This window comes from Ambystoma mexicanum, chromosome 1p, assembly GCF_040938575.1.
Source record: "Ambystoma mexicanum isolate Mex_15411 chromosome 1p, UKY_AmexF1_1, whole genome shotgun sequence".
NCBI lineage: Eukaryota > Metazoa > Chordata > Amphibia > Caudata > Ambystomatidae > Ambystoma > Ambystoma mexicanum.
The window spans coordinates 488,409,397-488,436,164 of record NC_090921.1 but is presented as its reverse complement, the minus strand read 5'-3'; the positions used below and the strand labels follow the sequence as shown (position 1 = coordinate 488,436,164).

The 26,768-nt window shown below is 46.9% G+C and overlaps 1 protein-coding gene across 13 annotated transcripts in view; it reads right to left on the bottom strand.

The window, feature by feature from the left end:
- PTPRS (protein tyrosine phosphatase receptor type S) overlaps positions 1-26,768 on the bottom strand; it is a 671,876-nt gene that overhangs the window by 423,144 nt on the left and 221,964 nt on the right. For 3 of the 13 annotated variants that reach the window (XM_069649332.1, XM_069649342.1, XM_069649337.1), the window contains exon 1: positions 24,534-24,914. The exons of 1 other annotated variant lie outside the window; for it this stretch is intronic. The gene's annotated coding sequence lies outside the window, so the exon portion shown is untranslated. Of the gene's footprint in view, positions 1-24,533; positions 24,916-26,768 lie in introns of those variants that run through there. 9 more of the 13 variants (XM_069649336.1, XM_069649339.1, XM_069649338.1 and 6 more) reach the window with 6 other exon arrangements.

Here is a 26,768-nt window from a genome sequence, read left to right as displayed (position 1 = left end):
CAATCTCTGCGTGATCAACCACAATCGGTCCATCAACAAAACAAAAAGCTAAAAAGGCCCACTGGATGGAAGCAAACGCAGGAAACATTAAGTGTAAAGCTCTCCCTTTTGGGATATTTTTACGTTTTCCCACCGTATTATGGAATTTGGAAATAGATCAGATCGTACCATCATGCTACTAAGTCTTAACAGCTTGGGTAGTTTTGAAAGAACTGTCGTGGCGTCCGGCGTTCCAAGTGAAAAGGGGATGTGCCGAGTCTGCCACAATCCTTACCGGACTGAACTTTTGAGACAGTTTTACCTTAAATGCCGCCTTGACTTGCATGGTATACAAAGGAATTATTTCAGGTGGCCCGTTAGCTACGCCAATGAACTGGAGTCTTCATGGTATAGAGTTTTGAGCTGGGACCAGATCTCCCACGATTCCGGCTGCACCATCTTATTTTCCAAGCTGAATGATCAGTCTTTAAACATATACATTTGTTCTCTCTAGAACTATTGTAGAGGGGGTCACATTGTATATGAATTGTTATTACAGGGATCGAAATTAGGATTTATTGACAGGGAGCAAAAACAGGCTCCTGTGTATCTGGCATCACTCACTAGGCTGGAGCTGCTTCTGGGGAACCAGGAGCATGTCCATAACACGCAGCAAATCGTGTGCGCAAGGTCCCCTGGCTGTGCTCTTTTTTCACCTTTAAACATATTCCTGGGGAGTCAAAAGTAGCTCCTGGTAGCTGTTGGTTTCAAGCTAACCAGGAGCCCTTTGGATATAACCAGGAGCTAAATGCCTCCCAGCTCCTGGCAATTTGGTATGTAATTGTAATTACTTATTTATAACGCACTTAATCCCCAGAGGTTTCTAAGCGTGGACCCGGGGATCGAACCGGTGTTGCTCCAGGAGCCCTTTGGATATAACCAGGAGCTAAACGCAGCTCCTGGGAATTTGGAACCCTGTATGCAATTTTAATTTTTTAATTGGTTATTTATAGCGCGCTTACTACCCAGAGGTTTCCAAGCGTGAACCAGGGGTTCGAACCTGTGTTGCTCCATGTCATATTGCGGCCAAGATGAGCGAGTTGCCCCCGCGGTATCCCCCCACCTCACCGGTGGTTGTAATGTGAACCAAAACAGAATTTTTAATCAACATAGCTGGCGATCTCACAGTGGGTAAAGAGCCAGACATGGCCATGGGGAGAGCCACAGGAAATTTGGGGTGTAGAGAGGCACACCCGTGAGTGAGGGGATCCCAGTAAGTGTGCGGGTGTGACCTGCGATATAGGCGAATCTTCGTCCCATCTACTCAAACACGTTACACTACAGCCCGCAACCACACAGTGGGCCTCATTCCGAGTACGGCGCTAACCAATGGCGCTATTAATGCCTTGGTTGGCGCCGTACCCGGAACGGCAGCACCTTGGTGGATGGCGGAATTACCGCCCCATTCCAAGCTTGGCGGGGCAGTAATTCCCCATTCACCAAGGCTCTTCCCCATTCCCAAATGAGCCCCCATAGGGCTCAATGGGAATGGGGAAGATGCAAATAACGGTGACCGTTCATTACGGTCACCGTTATTGGCTTGGAGGCCCCTTTGCGCCCTCGACTTTAACACCTGCTCAAAGCAGGCGTTAAGGGCGAGGGCGCAAAGGGAACTCGGAGTATGGCGGTAAGGGATTACCGCCACCGGTCTCGTTACCGGTGGCCGCTATCCCTTACCGCCATACTCGGAATGAGGCCCAGTATGTGTGAAAGATTCACATATGCATATATGTATGGAAACTGGCTTACTTCTAAAGCCGCCACATGTAAAATGGGTCAAAAACATCCTAATATTAAAATTCATGTAAGTCAGTCTTGCCCGCGGCGACTCAAACAGCCAGTCACCGCTTGGAGCCAAATTCGGAGCCCCAGGCACACCGCGTACGAGTTCCTAGGCACAGGTACCAGGATAATAATAAGTCTAAGACAATGAGAGGCTTTGTTGCCACTGCAGACAAAACTGGCGAGGACCTCGAGTATGGTCGGTTCCCCAGCCCATATTCCTGCAAGGAAAAGAGCAGAATGAAGGCCGGACCAACAGGCGGGTGAAAGGGGGGAGGTTTTAAACAGCAAGCCCAATAGAGAAACCAAGAATTGGAATATGCAGCATTCTGGGCAAAAGAAGCTGGAGAGAAGCGGGATCTGGGAGACTGTCACATTACAGGTTATACATCCCTGGGGAGAAATCTAGCAAATTTAAGGCACAAAGTAACAAACCCTGGCCCTCTATGTAAGGTCATGAAGCAATCCATGTTATTTGTCAATTAACATTAAACCAGGGATACATAGTGCTCACACACCTGTCAATGGGTGGGTAGAAGAGTAATGGAAGGGGGGCCCATAGGCAACTGGACAGGGGACGCGGTTGAGGAGTACTAGGGCACACGGGTTATCAGGGGATGAGATGCGAGGTGATAGGAGTGGAGTGGGGCAGTAGGAGAAGAGAGTTAGGAGTAACAGGAGGAGGGAGATCAGTGATGGGATTGGGGGGGGGGGGGTTCTGGAGTATCCAGGGGAAGGAGATCAGGGGCAACAGGCGTAAAAGAAGGACATGCCAACCACAGAAAGGGAGGCTAGGGGAAGATATTGGGATAACTTCCGAGAATCAGAGAAAAAAAAAGGCATTTACAGGAAAAAAAGCAACAGCAGTAGACAAAAAAAAAAGGTAAAGCTGAAATTAAGGCAGGCCCGTTCGAAGAAGAGCAGGCAGGGACTAGGAGACCCGATGGGATTGACATGTGTCATCAGGATCTATTTTGAAAGGATAAGGAGAGATTCGACAGCACCAACTGGCCAGAGTCAAGAAAGGGAGAATGTAGAGCCTTGGGGGAGGGTTGTACCAGTATTCAATGAACAAAGGAAATAGCACGAGGCACGCCACAGCGCAGTACACAATGAACAGATACATAGGCAACCAAGGCAAGGCTCCAAAAGCTCCAGACCATCAGCCAATGGAATGCCACGAACAGATGAAAACCGACAAAAGGGCCTAAACTGCTGTCCAATGAATAAAGAAGAGAGAAGGAGTCACATCATACCACAATGAAGGCTTCACGCCCAAAACCAATCAAAAGAAAGGGATGCCTTCACGTCATCCTCCAAACCTAACCCATGTTTCTGTGTGCGGGCACAAGTGAGCGACTTCAGCGGCCTTTATCTTGATCTGCAGTATGCCACCTCAGTCTCTCTCTCTCCGGATCAGCTGGCATGGTGGCATGAAGATTTGACCACACGATATTTATTTTATTGAGCCGGGCCTCTACATTTTGCACTTCTGTTACAACCAGGACAGGGGCGGGGAGCAATGCAGTCACCTGGTTAACACGCATAACGAGTATTTGGATGGGACCCCCAGGTACGATTACAGAAAATTAGAAGGCCAGAGGTCAACCCACTACAAGATAAAGGCATCCACTGGCAAAGCTACCCATAACCAAGAGGCGATTTCAGAAGTGCCCATCACCTTGGTGGCAGGGGCAATTAGTTGGCTTCTATGTGAAGGCGTTGCCACATAAACATAGTTCACTGATGAAGTTATCGGGAGGATAGCTCAGGGGCAACACGCTAGGAACAACACAGGTTCGATCCCCGGGTCCTGCGCTTAGAAACCTCCAGGTATTAAGCGAGTTATAAATAACCAATCATAACCATAAAAAGTTCTCAGAAATAGGTATTTTTCACAGAAGCAGAGGGAAGTGTACAACTATTGTCATTGATAAGTTTACAAAGAGTGCCATTTTTAAAACACACAAAAATACAAGGATGTAACTTGAGGCTGACCAAGCACCCTACTAAATCGAGGCAATCGCCAGCCCTCCAACCTATCGCTAAACGTAACCCACCGCGACCTTTAGCCTAACCCTTTAACCTTCTAAAGCAGTGTGATTGCATTTGGTGTGATACAAACCATCCTAAAAATCGAAAGACCCTAACTCACCCCCAACAACAACAGCCTTCCACAATCTCCCTAACCCTGATCATTATTCCAACTCTTACATGAACCCATTATCTACTGCCAACTATTATTTTAATGCCAACCCTAGCCCCTACCCTTGCCGTAACCCCTTCCATAATTCCAACACAGACCTCAAAGTCATCTGTAACCTCCCCGATACCATACAAAACCCCATATCATAGCTCTAACCCTGTTACTGTACACCCTGGCAGACAGTCATCTTAACCCCGCATCACCAGCTCGCCACAACCTCCCCAACGCTAACACATATCATAACACTGACCCTTACTCTACCCTAGAAGACAGTAATCTTAGCACCAGCATCACAGGCTCTCCACAACCTCCCCAACGCTAACCATATCATAACACTAACCTTTACTCTACCCTAGAAGACCGTAATCTTAGCCCCAGCATCACCAGCTCTCCACAACCTCCCCAACGCTAACCCATATCATAACACTAACCCTTACTCTACCCTGGCAGACAGTAATCTTAGCACCAGCATCACAGGCTCTCCACAACCTCCCCAACGCTAACCATATCATAACACTAACCTTTACTCTACCCTAGAAGACAGTAATCTTAGCCCCAGCATCACCAGCTCTCCACAACCTCCCCAACGCTAACCCATATCATAACACTAACCCTTACTCTACCCTGGCAGACAGTAATCTTAGCACCAGCATCACAGGCTCTCCACAACCTCCCCAACGCTAACCATATCATAACACTAACCCATACTCTACCCTGGCAGACAGTAATCTCAGCCCCAGCGTCACCGGCTCTCCACAACCTCGCCAACGCTAACCATATCATAACACTAACCCATACTCTACCCTGGCAGACAGTAATCTTAGCCCCAGCATCACAGGCTCTCCACAACCTCCCCAACGCTAACCATATCATAACACTAACCCATACTCTACCCTGGCAGACAGTAATCTCAGCCCCAGCGTCACCGGCTCTCCAGAACCTCCCCAACGTTAACCTATATCATAACACTAACCCTTACTCTACCCTAAAAGACAGTAATATTAGCCCCTACGCAACCAGGCCTCCACAAGCTCCCCAACCTGTACCCCAGTTCTAATTCTAACTTTTACCCTAACCCCCAATACATCTGGAGGTTTTGGCAGTTTCCGACCTGACATGAGAACTATTGCCATGTGCCCTTTGGGTCTTGCCCAGCTCCGGCATAACTAAAATGAAATCTATGGGTCTGGATTGACCATGGGTTGCCTCTGGACAGCAGATCAGCTCAGTAACCAGATATGTTAGCTCGTAACTCTTACAGACGTCCCACATAATTGTCAGTAGTATCTTTAGAAAAGTTGTTAACGCAAGCTGTGATAATTTGATAAATTTTTTTTTTACTAACTACTTTTTAGTTGCCATCTTTTTTAATGGATATTATCAATTTCCCTATGAAAATTCTAAAAGGAGCTGCTGACCCCATCCAAACCTCTATTCCTACTTAAAAAAAGAAAAATATGGAGACCATCCGGGGATCGCAGAGAAAAATCGTAGCGTAAGTCTGCTCAAACTCCCTCAAACAATAATGAGAAGGGAGGAGGCCGACTCAGACCGCCCTGGTGTGAAAAAGGGGTGTGGAGGGGCAGCAGAGGGGGTGCTGGACCCCAGGAGCAAAACCAAGTGACCAGCCCGAGCGGGAGCAGTGATTGGCCTATGGGCCCGCCCAGACCCGACAAGCTGTGCTGAGTGGTGGCGGAGACCCTTCTCTGTGTCGTCCGACTGGAATGAGACGCATCTGGAGAAGATAACACTGCTCACGGAGGGGCTGGAGCCTGCCTGGGGTGCCGGATGGCGAGTAAGGACAGCCCCTTGAAACACTTGTGTATAGGCGCGTTACAAATGCCATATCATATCATATCACTAGCAGGGCCGGTGGCTCCCAATGGAGCGGAGCTCCTGAAGAAGCAGAGCCGGCCGGGAGAAGGTGAGCAGACCCCCGGGAGGAGTGTAGAGGAGGAGGGGGGGGGTCTGACACGGCACCATTCCTTCGTTGGTGGCCCAACAGGAGTGGCACACACAGCGGCAGGGGTCCTCCCCATCATACCTCGTTGAGCCCGGCGAGTGGCAGTGATACCCCAGGAGATCAGAGCAGTCTGCAGCACGGGGCGTGCAGTGGTGATCCAACCATGGAGACGTGCCAAGGGAGGCCCCCCACATAGCGGCCTCCCCAGGGCACCATGGGTGCTACGCAGGAGAAGACAGGAGACGAGTGGAGCAGCAACCACTGCAACGGTCAGGACTGGCCACTGCCTTATGCATGTGTGTGGCAAGGGGCAGCTGGCAGCACCCACGTGGATAAAGAGAGGTACTCTTTGCTGGGGAATATAATAACACCACCACCAGTGCATACCCTAGTGCGGGCGTCAGGCAATAGGGGCATGATGGCCACTCAAGAGATACTGGGGACGGTGGTCTCCATGAAGGGTCTGGTCTCAAAATTGTATCAAGTGCTGCTGGCGGCCCAGGGGGGGGAGACAGAAATGCACAAAAGAAGATGGGAGAAAGATATGGGAGTTGAACTGGGTGTTGAGCAGTGGGAAATGCTATGTAAGAATGCGCACAGGACTTTGGTTGCCTGTCAATACAAATTGTGACCCCGTTCATGCTAGAGGAAAGCTGGACTAACAGTGGAAGACTTCAGGCAGCCAACAAGATAGGATTCCCTCATCTTGCAGTCTTCATCGTAAATTCAGAACTGTCTCCTTCCAGGTGGCAAGATAAAAACTCCATCCATCAGGAACTCTCCTTAAAGTCACACGAACCTTGATCTCCTATCAATGATCTCTACAATTGCAAGACTCCCATGAGGACTGTCTGTCGCCAGCAAAAAAAGGTCCCTTAGACTACATACCCCTGTTTAGAATACAGGGACTCCTTTGCGGTCCACTTTGCCCTGAGGAAGGCTTTGAATACATGCCCACTACAATGGCAACAGCCGAAACGAACCTTGTGTACTCATTTACTTGAATACTATGGTTAGCAGCACTGATACAAAATATTTTGCTTAGGAACGTGCACTTTGGCAGATCACATAACATGATCATACATTTTCTTTGAACAATTTATTATTATGATTTGTTTGCCTCTATTTGTGAATATTTTGTTTTATTACTAATACATGGTCAATTGTTTTTCAGACATATCTTTGGTATTTCTTACCTGTGACTCTGTACACGAGCACAGAACATTCTCTGTCTACACTAAGCGTAGGTGTGATTTTTAGTTGGTGGCCACCAAGTGGTGCTGGGCCACATTATGTGTGGTTTGTTGTGGTAATGTATGGTTTGTGGTGCTGTAGAGGTATGGCTGCGTTTAGTTCGGAGTTTGAGAGGTGTATGCAAAAGGGTGAGTTTTTAGTACGGTTTGTTAGTGGCAGTACATTTCCTACTCCTGTTGTTCTGACTAAATGTGATCCATATCCCTTCCTCCGTCAAACCTTCTAGAGTGTAGCAATTACCACCCCCACAAGTTCCTCCAGGGGCAGCATGTTCCCTATGCGTCGTGTTCAGCCTGTGGGCTGCCTGGTTTCTATGTTCAGCCCTATTCTTTTATGTTTGACGACTTTCACAACATAGGTGGTCCGATTATGTGGGACACACCCCACTCCCCTGCTTCAACCTATGGTCCTCTATCAGCATGGGTACACTTCAGGTCTCAAAACCACCGTTCTCAGTCAGACGCCTCTCTTCTCCCCTGCCCTCCACTCAGGTCCGACCTACTCCCCCACACTTTTTCTGTTGTGCGTTTGCTTTATGGTGAGTGGATGTTGTTCGGTTGTTTTCATCCCGTTCCGAGTGGAAGAGCCAGGTATTTTAGAGGTTTTCTGAATTTTGGATGGTCATTCATAGCTCGTATTTCTCTATGTTTCTGTGTTCAATTGTTTGGTGTGTTCAACTTATTGTGTCTGCATTATGAATCTGATATATGCAAGGGACCAGAAACCAGTTGATGGAACGAGAAACCTCCCATCATAAACCAACAGAGAATGACAAAGAAAAGAAACCGTAATGGATTAGGGTGACATGTAACCCTGCATTTAACAGAGGCAAGGCAACAAACAACCTCCTTACAGAGAGTACCCGAATAACAAATGGTTAATCATGTGGAGAAGGGATAAAAGAGTATCAGGAGGCCTGCCGCACCACTACCAACCACAAAGCCAATGGGCACTTACATGCAGAAGAACAAGCAAATGGAAGACATCATAGGACCACTGAAAAAAAAGAGAAACCCGACAGGCCATAATCGGCCAACCAACCAACCAACCAACCAACCAAACACCACTAACAGTGACTAACGAACAGGCTTAACAGTCAACTCGAGAGAATGACATCAGGTAACCCAAGAACATTGGAAAAGATCACAAGCCGGCACACAATTTCACAATGAAATGGCACACCAAGTACCAAAAGAAGGACTGACACACATACCTAAAGCGTAAAGTAAAAGTCAAGCTAAATGCACAGCAAGCACCCATTAGGTGTGACCAAATGAACTGGGCTGCACCTGCACACACATTTGGATCTTTCAACCAAGGGTCACATCAAGGACCGGGCTGATGAAAGGTCTGGACATCACTGCTCGTGAAGGCAGACAATGCAAACCCAGGGATAAAACTTGTCAGAGTGGCCCCCATGGTACCGGCGGACAGTGCAGGGAGGAACAGTCGTTATCAGTGCCATGGCAGGTGACCCTACATATAGAGGGGACAATGCAACAAAGGGCCTCATCAGGCAAGAGACACACCAGGGCGCTTGACAACACATACCAGTGGACAATGAAACTAAAGAATACACCAGGGACAGGATGGTGTAAAGAGTCGATTTGACAGGGGCTGGGCTACACAGGACAGACCACCTGAACAATGAGCAAAGTTGGAACTTGGTCAGGAAAGATACCTACACCAGATATGAAGTGCACGGTTGGGTGACAAATCAGTTACTGGTGCGATTAGGTCACATGATTAAGGCGTGGAGGAGCAGCTGCATGCCTCTGCAGGAAATCCTGCTCCCGACTAGCTGTATTTCGGAAGCCTGAGATTGTGCCATGCTGGACACCAGCAGTTGTGACCATACCAAAGCGAATATTTGAAAGAAGATACCATCTGAGAAAACCGTATCAAATGTATTCCCGAAGACACCGATAATCTGAGGGAGGAACTCCCTGAAGGAATATGAAAAACGGGAGAAAGAGGAGCTGGGGACATCACGAGAGACAAACTGAGAAGACTGGCTGAAGAGAATGCATGGACCATTATAGAAACTGATGATGAAGTAAAGAATCGAGTAAACTTTCATATGAGAAAAGAAAATTGCAGGTGTCTGACGCACTTCAGAAACTGCATGCTGTACAATAACTGTACAGATGCTGTAATGCAAGTAGACTTAGTGATCTTAGAAGCTGACTATACGTAGTGAATAGGCTGCAAGTGGAGCTGCCATTGTATAGAAGCTGGACACCGGTGTCATGAATTTAGTAAGCCATGACCCATGGAGAAGAAAAGTCAAGAACTGTGTTGCAGCAAGAATTAGCGGAGATCGTGGATACGAATGGCGAGGCTGTTTGGCCTGGTATCAGAGTTAAAGCAGCCAAGGCCGGTTATCTATTCTCAAAGGCACTGAACGTGAGAAGATGAATCATCCCTTGTTAAGGTGCAAAGAAAGACCACCAAGCATGCCAAGTTTTATTCATTTAAGACATTTAAATGCTGCAAAATGGACCAAATCGTGGTCTCCTGTCATATGAGCCAAGGATGGAAATAGAGTTGGCCATGGAATCCTAGAACTATGATAGTGCGTGCTCGCACTCCCTCATATTCTCACAAATAAGACTACACTGCAAGGCCAAGTTCAAAGACAATCTTCATGGCAGAAGGCATGGGTGATGCGAGACGTTGGGCTAATTGGGTAGGGAGGTAGATTCAAGTCTACCTCCTGGCATCTAGGTATGCGCGTACGTGCTGCTAAATGAACCGAATGTTCCAGACATGGCACGAGCGTGCCAACCAATTGTAGAGGGCCACATAACGGAGGGCTTTATAGTTTGAGAGCCAATGATATACTGTGTACTTAATAGTGTTGAAGATGACATGTTTTAGAGGTAGCCATAAATTGTCCACCTGACAGTAGATAGCCAACCACAATCCCACCTCTTATAGAAAGTATACTTAGATGTTTCCCTTGAGCCTATCACAACTCTTCGTAGGTTTTTCTCATTTGCCACGTAGTTTGACATCACATATGACACATTTTTAGCATCTAAATGTGTTTTTATGTGAATTTCACTCAGAGCTCGATCGAACGTCTGTTGTATCTGTTTGCCATCTTCCTGAGTTGGTTCGATTAATTTGTGTCAGAGTCCTTCTGCATCCCCATCCATTGCATGCACGTTACCCAAAGGGCTCTAAGCTCAAAGTAGGCCGAGAGACAGGTAAGCCTGGAGGAGGAGGACCACTGCACACTTTGTGGTATAGATGCCAGAGGTGGTAAATTATGGATCACTGAACACCCACTCCATCCGCAGCCATGTGAGCAGAAAGCATAGGCGTCATGAGGAATATGCCAACATTGAGAAGGAGAGGCCTCTGGCACGCCTCTATGGGTTCCCCAAATCCCAGCAGCAACCCTGGGAAATCTGAAATGTCATAAAAGCAAATCTTTGTGGTCGTATTGAGTCTGAGGGTCTCTAGACCACGTGTGATCCTATTCAGGGGCTTCCACAACTGTGCACATGAAATCACGAATACCGATTTACTTGCAGTGCGCAGGGCACCACCAATGCTTGCAGGAACAGGCAGCGTGAGCAGAATGAATTCACAGAGCTGGACCCTGCTTTTGGCCTCACCTCAATGTCTCTTAACTGGGAAATGCGTAGTTCGCAGATACCTTAACCAATCACACTACACAGGCATGCCGCAAACACTGCTGCCCTCACTCTGATGTGTGCAAAGCTATAGGAAGGTTATCAAACAGAGGGCGCTTGTGGGAGTTTGGAATAAGTAGTCTGAAGCAACTGTCAGTATGTGAGGTAGCGAGATAGAGGCACAGAGGTAGGAAATATGAGAGATAGTGATGTAGAAGATGCAAACTATGACGGATAAAATATCAGTGGAGTGGGTGAAGTGAGAAAGAAGAGTGGATGTGTACGGAGAGTGAAGTAGGAGGGTAAGGGAACAGATCAGAAAGAAAAAGAAAAGGCCGGAGGAGGTGGATAAGAGAGAAAGAGAAGGAAAATTCCAGAGACGAAACAGGCAAGTAAAGGAGAGATTGGAAGAGTGAAGGTGCAAAGACACAAGATGAGGTCGGGCAGTAAAGAGGAATGGATGTGTACAAAGAGTCAAGGGAGAAGATCAGAAGGAAAAAGGAAAGGCCAGAGGAGGTGGAAAAGAGAGAGAAAAAAAAGTGCTAGAAGAAGAACCAACCAGCAATTCTAAAAACAATGTGACAAGAAAGGAGAACCTGTTGCAGTGCAGCGAGGAGGCAATAGGAAGGAGATGAGGGATAGAAGGACACAGTGGAGGACAATTCCAGAGAAGAAACAGACAAGTAAAGGAGGGATTGGAAGAGAGAAGGAAGAAGGAGCAAAGGCGCAGGGTGAGATCGAGTAAAGAAAGGAATTGGAGCCTGAGAAGATTCCACAAGCCTTGATCCCAGGGAGAGTTTCATGTAGTGGAGAGGCATCATATACAAACCAAGGAGGCCACCTACTTTGGTCGGGAGAAGAAGCCTGGTAGCCTTAATGGTCCCCTGAACCTGAAATGGTGAGACACCCAGCACCCCTCAGGGTTACCCAAGGAACAAGGAGTGGTGGTTTCAGGTGACCAACATGCTGTGCACGATCACGATAATTCATGAGATCGCCAAGAAATATCCAACCACAGTGAAGAAAAACGTGAGGGATACTATAAATCCCAGAGACCTTAAGTAACTAACTATTTCTCACGGTGAACCTGATTGAGGGAAGGACAGAGCACCATGATCCTAAAAGAAACCAACCGAGCTGTACACATCAAGCAGCTAACCCTTCAAACTCACTTAACCCTAATTCTTTAAAGTTTGCAAACCTTAAGTTTGCTTCAAGTGGTCTGTTCCCTTTTCTGTGACCTTGGACAGCACGGATGGACAATATTATTTTTAGTACAGCAATAAATGACAAAAGGGATCTGCACTGCACCCAACATATTATCCATTGGCCTTACCTTTTTTACTCATATGTCTTATTTTTTTATTGGTGCCCTAATTTGGGTATGAGAGGCCCTGCTGTGTTCAAGGAACCCACACTCTCAGTTATTAATTTGCTGTGCACGAGTATTGTTGAGGAACTCCACAATCCTACTTGGAATAAAAGTAACATATGGGTGGCGACACAGCGCAGTACACCGCCGCACAACTAATAGTATTACACCGATTTATCTGCATGATCCGCTCCACAATCTATTAGAGGAGCGGTATGAAAGAGGGACAATCTTCAGAAGCTATTCAGTGGACACGGCACTAGGAGCTGTGACATGTCTGCACAGTGTCAGGTGAAATGTCCATCAGATCAAGCCCTCCAAACATGATTACAGCACCCAGAAACCACTAGGTAATTTGGGCAGAGAGTGTTCTGGAAGTCCCCCGGCCATGTATGCTTGCAGTATTTAGAAACCACAATGCCATGTGAGCCGAACGTAGTCTGAACGCCCTCTACCCAGTGGTTTTATAGTAACCAGGAAAACCTATCCCATGTGAGCTGAGAGACTAGAAAACCATTTTATCCGTGTGCTTGTAGAAACCACATACCAGTTTGCCAAATGGGTGAGTGCCAAGAAAAAGGTGTCATATGTGTCCGCTGAACCCAAATCCCCTCATGCCATATAGTACCCAGGAAACCCTTGATCAAATAAGTCTGCAACATTTAGCTCACCAAAGGTTTTGGACTACAATATCCAACCAGTCCTAGCCTGCATAGACATTGGTCAGGGATCACAGAAGTTGTAGTCCGGACATCTGTAGAGCCACAAATTGCAGGCTTTTGCGTCAACATGTGGCCGACGGTACACAGAAAACCCTCTGCTTGGTGGCTTGCATAGGGATTTTTAATTGGGAAACATAATTCAGGGGAACTTTCCATCCCCCAAAAACAAGTGTGCACAATTTTACTTTATTTAATCAAGTTCTTTTTATGAATCAGGGACTCACAGTTTAATAATATCGATTCCTTGCCTCTTCCCTCCTCTTTCAGGACAAGAAACACATAGGGTTGCACAGAAGGTCTATTTCTTAACAAAATAGAAATATTTGAATCAGATTAAAGATAAATTGTTTCTTCATAAAAGCCAATGATAACACATAATCAATGCACTAGTCAGTTTTCAATGCAACCGTTCGTGAAATAGAGACTTTTGAAACGCACACATCACCGTAGGTATCTATGCATTCAATTCATACTGAGCGCATAGGTACAATGGATTGAATGCACGAGGATCCAGTAGGAATCTTTCATCGATGAAAAACAAATAAGTTTAAAACATCCCTGCCTATCCAATTCTTGTGACTTCCCCTTTATTCAAAATAGCACCCCTTACTCAACAGACAAGTCAGCATTTTAAACTCAATTGCATCAAACTACTGTACCTTCAGGTATGTAAATAGCTTGTAAAAAAGAAAATGTATATTCAACACGTATGTAGGCTAGATCCCATCTCTGATGTTTCTATTTAACTGTCATGCCAAAGTGTACCTTTCTAACTTTCAATGCGAAACCTTAAACAGTGAAAGAATGGGTAGCAAATAATCCTGTCTCCCTTTGTCTGGAAAGCTTAGCTTTAACAACAGTATTCTGACCAATGGCATATCCAGGAAGTGACTTACTTATTTTATTTGTTTAGGTATGCACACCGGGAGATGTCCTTTGCTCTTCTGTGCTTGCGCTATGCATAGCTTCTGTGCTTGCGCAATTCACAGAGAAGGAGTCAGGGGAGCTCACTATTTATAGACCATAGGTACCATTTCATTGCGCTTTAATTCCAGAAGCACATACACTTATGAAATATTTACTTATTTCCCAGGATGTACATTCGAGTCCTATACTCCCGCCCCTCAGTACTTACAAATAACAGGGCCAGGATTTCATCTAATTTCCCTTTTAGCATCACTCCTCTCAGGATAGTTCCCCCTTTAGATAATACTCACATATTCATTTCTTTTGGCTTTCTTACAGACAAATGGGCACCCTCTTAATGACTGCTTCCATTCCCCCCCTCTAAGAATAGGTGGGCATCAGGCTGCAAGATCAGCTTTCCTCAACAGCCTGTGTGCTACTGAATAAGTCATGGGGCTTTAACCCCAGCTAGGCCTCACTTACAGTCCCTGCTCTAATCCATCAATTGGTCTAAAAGCGAGCAATATTCTCCTTCTCCTTCCTGTTATTAATTTTTCTTTCTCTCCATCATTCTCCAAGTGAGGTTGTCAGTGTCTGTCGCTGACTGAGTGTATGTTGAATATCATATAGAACAGTAACTCCACCTTTTTGAGGTGTGTATACTTTCCCCAGTCTAATTGGCCAATGTATGGGATTGGACAGTGGTCCAAAATTGACATCATAGTAGACATGCCCCTCTGTAGTCATTTGGCATATTAATGAAGAGGGCAGTCTAATGGGAGTAACTTCTAAACCCAGTTTCCCTCCCATTTAATGTGATGTCATCTCAGGGATTTCTTGAATTGAATATTTCCACCTTCTCATGTAATGAATTCCATACATATTACCACTTTACCAATTTGCTCACCAGATTGCTCTCTCTGACACAAAATAAAATGATTCCACAGTCATCATAATTGAACTAGTAATTATTGGGTTATAGACTTCTCCATTTAACTCACTTCTACATTTATATTCAAATTATTTTCCCATCTACACAAATGGCAGTCCCCACATGTGGACCCCCCAGCAGCCTTTACCTGCATTTCACATATATGTCACTTGTTGTTTACGGCAGGCTTTGTGCATTTTTCAAATGCATTGCTGAATGTGTTTTCCATCTTGCACTGTTATGTGACTGTATATCAATTTTCCCTGCCTATGAACCTACCCACTCACCCCTGACTCCAGTCTCTGTGCTGTTTATGCTCAGCGTTTATTTCTGCCAAGAGCTTGCATGTTCTCCTGGGTTTGTATTTTGTCCTGTATTCGGTTATTGTATTGACGCTTCATTCTACTTAGTTCCAACATTACCTGCTAACTGTATTTTGTACTTTATGTTATGATCACTATAGTTTCATGTTTTCTGGCACACTGAACATACATTGCCCACCATTTACCCTGTGGCCCAGAATTGTATTGATGGCAGACATTGTGTCTTTAGTGTGCATACGAGAGATACCCTGCCTTTGTTGAGTTCCTGCAATCGTGTTTAGTCCACTCTGTGTCCCCTGCACTGTGTGGTATGAGTGGGGGTTGTCAAACCCAAGCTATGATCCAACCCTGGGAAAGGACTGCATTCACTCCAAAAACCAGTTCCCCTGTTAAACCTGTTCCCAGGACAGGCAAACACCCATAGCATTTACAGTCAGTGTAATCTGAAGCGGGGGTCTGCCCCTTTACTTCGCTTCCTGTGAACCTCTTCCTCTCCCCAGCAACAACAAACAATCTGGCTTGCCCTTTTTATCTATTGTCCTTGACTGTTTGCCTACTTTTCCTACGCCCTATAATTACGCTCCCCTCAAGAATGTGTGCCCACCGGCCCTTCCCCTTGTAGTTTCCATCTCCCCTTCCTGTCACCAGGCTCTGGGAACCACACAGAAACTAGTTCTTCCCTGTTGGTGGGCTCTAAAGGGACACTTGTCCTATACCCTCTAAACCCTCCCCTTTGGGATCATGGGGATGGGTAGAGGTGAGGGCTCTAGAGTGAGGGTGTAAAGCCCTATAAGTGTGGAGAGAGGACCCAGCACCCTCTTTTTGGATGCTGGTGGTGGTGTGCTGATGGATGGGGGCAGAGAAGCTGAGGAGGCCTATCAGCAGGTACCCTGCCTTCCCTTCTCCATTTTTCCCCTTTTCTACTCCTCCTCCCCAACCGGCTCTATATGTCCACCAGTAGGCCTCCTGGCATCTCTGCCCCTGCCCCCCGATTCTCTCTTCCTTTTCCAACCTTCTCTCAGCCCTCACCCTCTCTAACAGACATTTTCTCTCCCATTATCTCCACACTGCCTATTTTCCTCCTCACTCTGCCCCTCACTGCTCCCCAGCCTTTTTTCTATCCCCTCTCCCCAGACTCTCTCTCCCCATCACCTGCTTCCCACTCAAACCTCTCCCTCACCAACCCTTCTCTTCCTCACTTGGGGTCCCTCCCCTTCACCTCCTGTATCCAAGGGGACTCCCCAGGCCCCCGGCTCCATGCCAGTGGGTGTGCCGAGCTAGTATGCCTGCCATAAATGCCTCACCTTTTGCCCACAGCCCAGTGCAGACAATCATTCAGGTCCAGTGTGCCTAATGTACTCTGCTGGCTATAAGTCTACTTCTCTGCCTGTAATAAATCTGTTCTGCAAAGACTTATTTGTGTTCCCATTATTCAGTGAAGCCTGCCTGTTATTGCCAGAGGGGGAGACCCAGTCCGACTCCGCACACAACGCACTCTTATGGGGTCTGTTAATTTCCTGGCCCAAAATGGTGGATCTGCCTGGGGTCTCCCACACGGCCTTCCGCATTGTGGCCTGCCTCACAAATCCACACATCTCAATGTGACAGGCTTGTACCAGCAGACACTATGACATACAACACACTAGCGTGTGCCATTTCTTTCTTACAAAATACAAATTGGCCTCATATGCATACTGAAAATTACCTCACACAAATGTAGTTCTCCCATCACCCAATAGGGCATTTGAAATTCAACAAGGTTCTGTTCAAGAATTATAGGTAAAAAGTGACTCCTAATGGTGCATTTATGTAATACATCACTTAGCATTTTTTTCTTCCTTGGTATCGGTTGTCCACAGCAACGTATTTATGACGGGGGCCTGGCCATGGTAACATTCCTTCTAGTTTGAAGTTCTTGTGTTGTTTTATTTATTTTTTTAAACTTCTGTCCGGCCCCTTTGGACAGTTCCTAGGTGTATTAGATTTTCAGATTCACCTTTGTTTTTCCAGGTATTTTCTTGTTCTGCCTTCATGAGGGCCAAGGAGAGCAGATTAGGCACCACACATCTGCTGAACCCCCATTAGTTCATTATCTTAAGTCCAACATACACAGATGCAACCCATAAACACACCAACTCAGAATGGATATCTATTTTCACCTCTCTGCGACTAAGTTACAGGTTAGTCATTATCTTTATGGCTCTAGCCCCTATACCACGTCATCTTTGTGAGAACGCATGGGATCTGTTTTCACATCTTATTTTGGGTGCGGTGGCATGTGAAGTACACAGGTGTCACAAGTTCAGTCGTGGCTTCCTTTAATGTGGCCCCATTCACATTTTCAGCTTAGATAAATGTAAATGTTCCTGTTGCCCTTGATATTACACTATCCCCCAAAACACAGCAGCATTATATGCAAATTTGTTTTTCTTTCTTGAAACTGCAGTTCTTTTTCTCCTCAGGTTAAGCCGTTTCCCATTTTAACAAAAGTTACTGGTTATTTTTCTGGTACTGGAAATATTCATCTCAGCCCTCTTCAGTTATAGTTTTATTTGAGTGATTGCAAAACATTTCACATGTATTTTCACATGCGTTTCCTAAATGCTGAGCGCAGGCTTCATTTTATGTGTTGTTTTTCAAATGACGCATTGCTCTGCATCTTTTCTCATGAGTTAGACTTCCCTACAGTTGATATAGGAAGAACCAACACACCCTGGAAACGTGGGCTAATAAATTCCATAAAGCTTTCTTCCACTTCATAAAAAACATTACAACTGTTTTGGCTTTTGGGATGGCATGGGACAACCATTTGCAAGGCACTGCCATCTAACACCATAAAATGGTAACATCTGCAAAATGGTGAGAGTACGGAGCATATGCTAGAAGTGCTTGGCAAATCAATATCTAATACGTAAATACAAGCCAAAAATGTTGGCTTTGCCAATGCCTGTTCTTAAAAGGACTTCAGTGCAAGGACATAGATATTGCTTTTACATGAAGTAGCTAAAGACAAACTTGGTTAAGACATTTTTATTAAGAAGCACATTTATAACCACAATTAAGCCATTAAACCTAAGACCACTGCTTTGAAATAAGACTGGCAGGCACTTGCAGCTCGACAGATGAATGCATCATCTATGACTCTGGCCCCTCTTACGACCCAATATCATAAAGGCGAGAAATGTTGTTCTTTAAGGCAACCATGCAGCCCTTATCCCAGGGTACAGCAAGGGATGAATATGATGTAAATTGAAAATGGCGATACTGACCCTAGAATTGCGCATATACATCCATGAAGTACATATGCACTAAGAATGAAGAAAACGCAGTAGGTCAATTATTTATTTGTAAATGTTATGTTGATTTATAGCGCTCACCCCACCCTGAGGAATATTAACATTGCAACCATAAATACATGAAAAATACTAGCATAAGCAAAATATAAGCTGAATGCAACATGAATGATACATGAGTATAGCTCACTAACATAGAAACGCGACAGTAATGGGCAGCTATCTTTTCCAAAATGGAAGCCATAATATACTTCAAGTAAATGAAAGGCCTCACAAGAACTCAAAATGCTGAATTTACTGAAATAAATATCTGTGCAGGGCTCAGACAGTAGCTTGTAGTGTGAGCCAAGGTGACTAAGGAATTAGCGAGGGTCCGAGCGCCACAGTGAAGGCACAAGATAAGTGTTCCAATAATGCAGATGGAATACTCCCAAGCTAATTAAAGTCTGAAAAAATGCAACTGACCAATGTGAGCCAGATGCAGGGTAATCATAAATCAGAAGACGTCATGAAGAATACGCCCAAGAAAGTCCCTAGTGGTAGAGGAGATCATAACATTCACATTAATAGTAGCTAGTATACTCATAAATGCAGGGTGAATTTAATCTGAATGCAGTCCTCTGACACGTGACCCTTAATTGAAGAATATTGTCTATTCATTAGCGAATAACATATATAGGACACCTGCATCACTCCTCGTTCTTATTCCCAGACATGACACATCATACAAGGCTAATTACAAAGGCGATCACCCTGGCTCATGCCCTAGAAGGTGAGGGATGATATTTTTCTTGAATTAAGACAATTGGCCCATGGACCACTCTTCCCCTACTCCCTCTTGGCTCATGTCTTGATAACCCGTCAGTTTCCCAAGGTTGGTCAGTGCAATGCCAACCAATTAATACTCCTGGAGACAAGCCGCCCATTACGTATTGTATTAATCAATAGTTAACCATATAAATTATGTATTCTTGTTATCTATTTAGAGGTAGTCTTAGGCAGAGTCATCAGTTAAACATTACCCAATTAAAAGTCTAACCCATATCAAAACTGCACAGTCAATTCCCCTACCCCTTAGCTTTTTTATCACTATGTCGTTTTCTGATGTGTTTTTGATATTAAAAGATGTTTTGTATGAGGATCTCTGAGAATCCTGTGTTTGTATGCTGTCCCTGCTTTATGTTGGAATTTTAATAAAGCTGGGTTTTTTTCTTTTACTTTTTCCATTCCTGTTACTGAGTCCCAGGCCATCGTTACAGTTTGATGTTGCTGCTTGATAAAGATAGTGCAAAGAGATACCAGGAGAGTGGCGTCTCTTCTCACTTGGTCACATACTGTCATTCCCATTAATGTTTTACTAGCCTTTGTTCTTTGGGTGGGGTGGAAGAGTAGGGGGATGCCGAGGATGGATCGGTGATTGGTGGGTTAGTAAGATGGATAGAGCGCCAAAAGAGGGTTGGTTTTCGATACTGGATGTACAATTGGGTCAGAAATTCCCATAATTATCATTTTAAAATGTGTTCAAAGTAACTGAAATAAAAAAAATATATAAACATGGTACATTCCATCAAAACCTACATTTATTGAAGCAAAATAACGTGAAAGGCAGATCTCAACCCTTACACCACAACAGGTGCAAAAACAACCTGGCAACAGCCTGCCTGAAAAGTACCAAGATAGTCTTCTACCCATCGGCCCTGCACTGTTGTCAGATAGCCGCCTGCACAGCGGACACAGGGCTTTCTTAAGGTAGTATACACAGCACACACACTGCACTCGAACACATTTTTGACTCTGGTTTTCAAAGTGCCAGGACAACAAAAATCCCAGCCAGCCTCCTGCTCTTGGTCTGCACATTATCCAGGCACTATCCTGCCACGAGACAAGATGTTCACACGCAATATTCTACCACTGTTGTGCGTAGACTTCCCCCAATTCCGCGCAGCGGAATGATGCACTAACCATTCTCTTTCCTTTGATCATAGCGGGGGTTCTCTTCCACTTGGTAGCAGCTGTGTTTACACCACTCTTTGCAATCCATGCGGAACACCCTTTTCTTAAAGAGGGCCTCAAGACTTCTCGACTGGGGGTTTATTTTTATTTGTATAGCGCACTAGCAGCCCAGATGCATCGAGGTGCTGTTACAGGAAGTTGTACGCAAGCTTGATTCAATGGTTACATATGACACAAAAGGTCTCTTGGTTGCAGATACATTGGTAATAAACAGAGGTAGGAAGAAGAGCTTCATGGTTAGCATACATTACAATAATGTGTGAAGTATCTACATTGTGGTATGTGTTCTTTACAGTCCCCCAAGTGCTTTCATTAGTTTGCTACAGAAAGTCCACAGTCTGCTCAATACCATGTCCTCAATTCAGCATACTCCAAGTCAAATGGATATAGACACCACAATTGCCAAGAGATGACCGCATAAGCTTCCCCAGCCTGCTTAATGTAAAGACAACCCCAATGAGATGCGTGTCTCCTGTCTTGCGATTGAAACAATAAACCAATGGTCAGGAGAACCAATTTCAGATGAGGGCACTGCACGTTTCCTTCCAATGCAGGGTCAATCTGATGAGTTGCTATCTAGACTGGGGTTCTGCAACCTTTGGCACTCCGGATGATCGGGACTACAGCTCCCATTGGCCAAAGCCAGCATGGGTGTGGGATCATGGTCGTCCTAGTCCAACGCACCTGGAGTGCCACAGGTTGTTGGCTGAACGAGGAAAGAGAGCCCACACCCCCTGAAGATAGAGCTAGCAAAGGAGGGGCGCCGTTTAGACACTGGTGTTAACATGCCATGTGCAAGTATCGCGAGAGTTGAAAGGGCTGGCGTGGTTGTAGTTAAAGGGGAATCATCGGACTGATGGAAGAGTTGGAGGTGAAAGAGATCGGTCAGTTTACTTAAAGCCAGGTGATAATCTACTCAATGAATGTAACAGCTTGGCTGAGACATGAATGACTTTTCTACAGAGTTCGGTAATGTATTAGAGGTGGCAAGATAAGACATGCTAGTTGCAGACAGAAGCATAACCCCCACAGCACGGTTCCATTTCACAGAGCCTCAAACTCCATACAGGGATTAAAAAAGGAGCACCCCAGTTCACCGCCATTTGCCCACAGGAACACCCTGTGATTTCAACCCCAATGAAAACCATCTTCCATAAACTTTGCCTAGAAGAACACCCACCTACTTAAATGAGCATCATCCAGACCGTGCCAATCAAAATACCCAGCTTTGACAATGTACACCCTCAAGAAAAGCCAATCTCAACAGGCATTGACAAATGGGAACAGAAGTAAAATGAGGAGAGGGGAGGTAATGGGGCGGAGAGGAGGTGGGTGAACAGTCAGAAGACGGTGGCAGTGAAGGAGAGAGGATTGGCTTGCATGAATATGGGGGTCTGGATGCCTTGAGACCTCAGGTAGCGGGAGAAAAAAATTCACAGCGATGGTGGAAAATGCAGCTGTGGTAGATGAGCCTCTTGTTATGTGATGGGCAGTAAGGTGGAAGGTGGGATTCATGGTAGCTGCAGGCTAACATTGCTAAATTTGGGTTGAAGGGGGCAAGGCACTCCTAGTAATTTAGGACAATGCATGGGAAAACTATCACCAATACAGCATGGGGCCTGGTGAGGGTAAGGTATCTATGTTAGGAGTTCCGGTGTGGTAAAGGATGTGGATAGTGGCGACAGAATAGTCTAGGTACATATAACAATGGTGTAGCAGTCAATGCAGACAGCTTAGTATGGAGGAGCGCCCCATGGTGGGGGTGACCAGGCTTTGAGAATGGGGTGTAGCATGGGCTACATGATGATGGAATCTATAGTGATGGGGGTGTAGGATGACAGGTTGCAATAGTTTCAGAAATGGGTCTAAATAAGTCCATTCTGTTTAAGGCAGAACTGTGTGGTGGTGTTGGGTGAAGTGAGGACCCATGCGTTGGAGAGGGGGGCATATCGGTGCTAGTTGTGTTATCGGAGTAGGCCGATTGGTGGAATGGCATGGACGGTGGCAAGATGCTGGGGGACTCATGCTGGTGGGAATGTTGGCATAGAGGGGGATGATGGCACCAACGTAGGATGACAAGATGGCTCTTTGTCATTGAAACATCACTTTTCTAGTACTGTACTTTCCTTTAAAAAAATCATTGGCGTCAGGTGCGTTAATCCACCTTTATCAATTGACGTTACCAGGCAGTACAACTCCCAGAATCCTTTTGTTTATTAGAAGAAAATCAGTACTGGAAAATGAGTGTGCCTGAAATATTAGGTTATCCTAGTCCATGGGTCTACAACCTTCATCTTTTCGGATACTCACACTACAACTCCCATGACCCATCTTCATTGAAAATGCTGCCTATGGATGATGGGAGTTGTCCAAAATATTTGGAGAGACAAATGTTGCAGACCCCTGCCCTAGGCCAAGGGTGTCCGTGTATGGTGGAAGAAATTGCGGCATAGTGACTTTAGTTCAAGATGGTAGACATGTTTCTAAAGGTGATGGAGGCATTAGGTTAAAGAGGACATATAGACATAGGTCCATATTGGAATGGCAAGGGTTTATGGTAACGGGGTCCCTGGTAATAAGGACGGTGAATGGAACAGGGTTGCTGGCCCTGTAGAAGGTTTATTACTGAAGGGGTTGCTGATGGTAAATGTGCAGATGGTACCAGGGTCCATGGTGGAAGAATGGAAAATTGGACAGGTGGGAGTTCCCGGTTCTTTAAGGGTACCTGGCTATATGATCTATTGTGGTGGGAATACATGGTTGCACAAAGGGATGTATGATGAAGCGGTCCATCATGGCGGTAAGGCTTGCAGGGTGAAGCGGCCCAGGGTGGTAAGGCTCGCATGGCAAAGCAGTCCATGGCGGTATGGCTTGCATGGCGAAGCGGTCCATAGAGGTAAGGCTTGCATGGTGAAGCGGTCCATGGCTGTACGGCTTGCATGGCAAAGCGGTCCATAGAGGTAAGGCTTGCATGGCGAAGCGGTCCATGGCTGTACGGCTTGCATGGCAAAGCAGTCCATAGAGGTAAGGCTTGCATGGCAAAGCGGTCCATGTCGGTAAGGCTTTCATGGCGAAGCGGTTCATGGTGGTAAGGTTGTACAGCGAAGGGGTCCATGTGGGTAAGGCTTGTACAGCGAAGCGGTCCATGTTGGTAAGGCTTGCACTGCGAAGCGGTCCGGGGCGGTAAGGCTTGCACGGCGAAGCGGTCTGGGGCGGTAAGGCTTGCACGGCGAAGCGGTCCGGGGCGGTAAGGCTTGCACGGCGAAGCGGTCCGGGGCGGTAAGGCTTGCACGGCGAAGCGGTCCGGGGCGGTAAGGCTTGCACGGCGAAGCGGTCCGGGGCGGTAAGGCTTGCACGGCGAAGCGGTCCGGGGCGGTAAGGCTTGCACGGCGAAGCGGTCCGGGGCGGTAAGGCTTGCATGGCGAAGCGGTCCAGGGCGGTAAGGCTTGCATGGCGAAGTGGTCCATGTTGGTAAGGCCTGCACAGTGAAGCGGTCCATGTTGGTAAGGCTTGCATGGCGATCAGTCCAGGGCGGTAGGGCTCGCATGGCGAAGTGATCCTAGGCGGTAAGGTTTGCATGGCGAAGCGGTCCAGGGCGGTAAGGCTTAAGCAGGGACAGGTTCTATAAGGATTAACAGCTGCACCTTGCAGTGATCCATGCTGGCCAGGCTTGCACAGTGACACTGGGGACAGGATGATTGGTGGGCTGCGGGGATTTGGCACTGTTAGGTGGACCTATGATGTGATTTGTGGAGCTCAGGGAATGGGCCATGGTTGAGTTTTCATTAAATGAGGCTGTATAAGGAGAATGTCTAAACGTGGACGTCTCGGGGAGGTGAAAGTCGGTAGTGGTGACGGGCAATGCTGGTTATTTAAGGGTGCGCGGTATCGATCCATTACAGCGTCTAATTATGGTGGGGGGGTCGGGTGGCCTTCAATGGGGGCGTGGTTATCCTTGATGGAGGAGAAGTCTGGGTTCGTGGTGGAGGGCCTTCGTGCTGCAATAGATGGAATCGCGGATCAATAGTGGCGGCCGGAATGGTTTGTGAGGTACGGGGGTGAAGAATGGGTTAAACTGGACTTACCGTCACCCGCTGGGGCCCCATGCCCTACCGCTGCAGCTTAAGACTCATGCGGGCTTGGCAGATGCGACCAAGGGTTTGGGAAATCCGAAAAGCGATCGGGCGAAGCCGAGGTTCCGCGAAATCCAAAGGTTCAGACAGATCCAAAGGTTCGGAAACGGAGAGGTTCCCGTCCGACAAATCCAGGGGGGTCGACAGCGCTCGGACCGACACCCGGGGCCCGAACCGACACGCCGACGCCAAAACCCAGTACTCCGGGCCCCGGTAACAGCACCAGAACCGGGAGGCGAAGCCGGAATTCGTGAACACAAAGGAGGCGAAAAACACAAGTTTCCAATCCGAGAAAAAACGGAGAGTGGGGAAAGGACTGAGATGTGGGGGGAGGGATCTCGGGAGAGGGGTGGAGGTAAGGGGAGGAGGCAGAACGGAAAAAGACTGGCAAGGATGGGAGAAAAGGACATGGAAACGGGAGAAGAGGAGGGGAATGGGCGGAGTTTAGGCGGCGGAGGACGGGGGGCATGAGGGAGGGGAGGAGGGATAGAAAAATGGAGGGGGTGGGAGGGGTTGAGAAATGGGAGGGGAACGGGTGACTAGAGGAGGCGGGGAGGAGGGGGAGAATGGGGGAAGGGTGCGAGAAAAAACGGAGCGTGAAGAAACATAGTGAAGGGCACGAGGCACTAGAGACAGAACAGACGCGAAAGAGCAGAGACACCCGGGGAGAATGGACAGAGGGAAACGGCGGAGTGGAGTTGGGAAAGACCTGGAGCGGCAGCCAGGCAGCTTCAGAGCAAGGGTGGATCAGCGAAATGAAAGGCAAGGAGAGCCAACACGCGAAAGTCGGAGAAAAAAGGAAGGAAAGGAAACGGCGAACCGAGGAAGAGACCGGCACTCCACAGAGGTGTGGAGAAAAAGGGGATCCAGCGTAAAGGAAACGGACAGGGGGTACAGCAGAGACGGGAAAGGGGGCACACAAGAAAGAGGACCTAGGAGATACAGCCAAGAAATGAAGAGGAGGAGAAAAATGATCGAGAGCGGAGACAAATGTGCTGGAGCGACTGATGGAGTGATAGAAAGAGGAGGGTAATAACAGAAGGAAAATAAGGGGATATGAGAGCGAAGAAGGAACAGGATGAGTGAGAAAGAAATGACAAAAGGAGAGAGGGAGGGTAAGGGAACAGAAGAGGAGTACAAAGAAAGGGAGGGAAGGCGGTAGCGAGAAGAGGATGGAAGGAGACCATATAGGGAGAAGGTAAATAGGGGAGTAGTGGCTAGTCAGAGGGGGCAATGGGAGTTGGGTGAGAACAGCGTAGAAGGAAAAAGGGTAATGTGAAGAAATTGGACCGAAAGAAGAGGGGGAAAAAAGGAAAGAGTGGGTGGGGCAGGCAGGAGAGGAGGTGCCGAGGTGGGGAGAAGAAACTGGAAAGGGTGAGAGGCAGAGGAGACTGGAAAGGTGAGGAGGTGAACGCTGAAAATAGAGATGAGGAGGAATAGAGGGGGTCGGGGTGTGAAGAGGGAGAGGGAGTGAAAGAAGGGAGGGGAGAAGGAAAAGGCCCACAGCGGAGCGAGGCGAGGTATAGGAAGGGTCCGGTGAGAAGAGGACGGGGAGATGAAGAGAGGGCAGTGAGTAGGCCGCAGGAGCGGGGGGGGGGGGGGGGGTGATGCTAGCCGCGTGTCATTAATGGGCGATAGTTACCCCAGGTTGCTGGACTTCACACAGTCCGTGTTGCTGTGTGTTGTCTGGGTCTCTGAGGCTTTGTGTACACGTGCGCTAAATCTGTTTCTATTTTTTGTGTCGGATCTGTTTGGACTTGTGTAATTTGTCGTAGGATCTATTTATAGCCGAGCTAAAGTGGGTTTTATTTTGAGTGTTCCCTAAAGCGGTGTATATTGGGAGTGTTCCCTAAAGCGGTGTATATTGGGAGTGTTCTCTAAAGCGGTGTATATTGGGAGTGTTCTATTTTGAGTGTTGTCTAAAGGTGTGGGGAATTTGTTCGGAGGCTAACGCTATGTGCGGGTCTAAGGCTGTGAGTGTGTGTGTTTTGTCTAGGCTAGGCCTGTGTATGCAATGAGTCTGTGTAGAGGCTGTACAGTTTGGTTTTGAGTTATGGTGTAGTGTATTTTGTGTGTGAGAAAAGGCTGCGTCTTTTTTATGTGTTGTAAGAACGTGTGTGTTTCGGTGAGTCTCAGGCTGTGTTGAGTGCTATGTTACACAGTATTTTTGATAGGCGGATGCTGTGG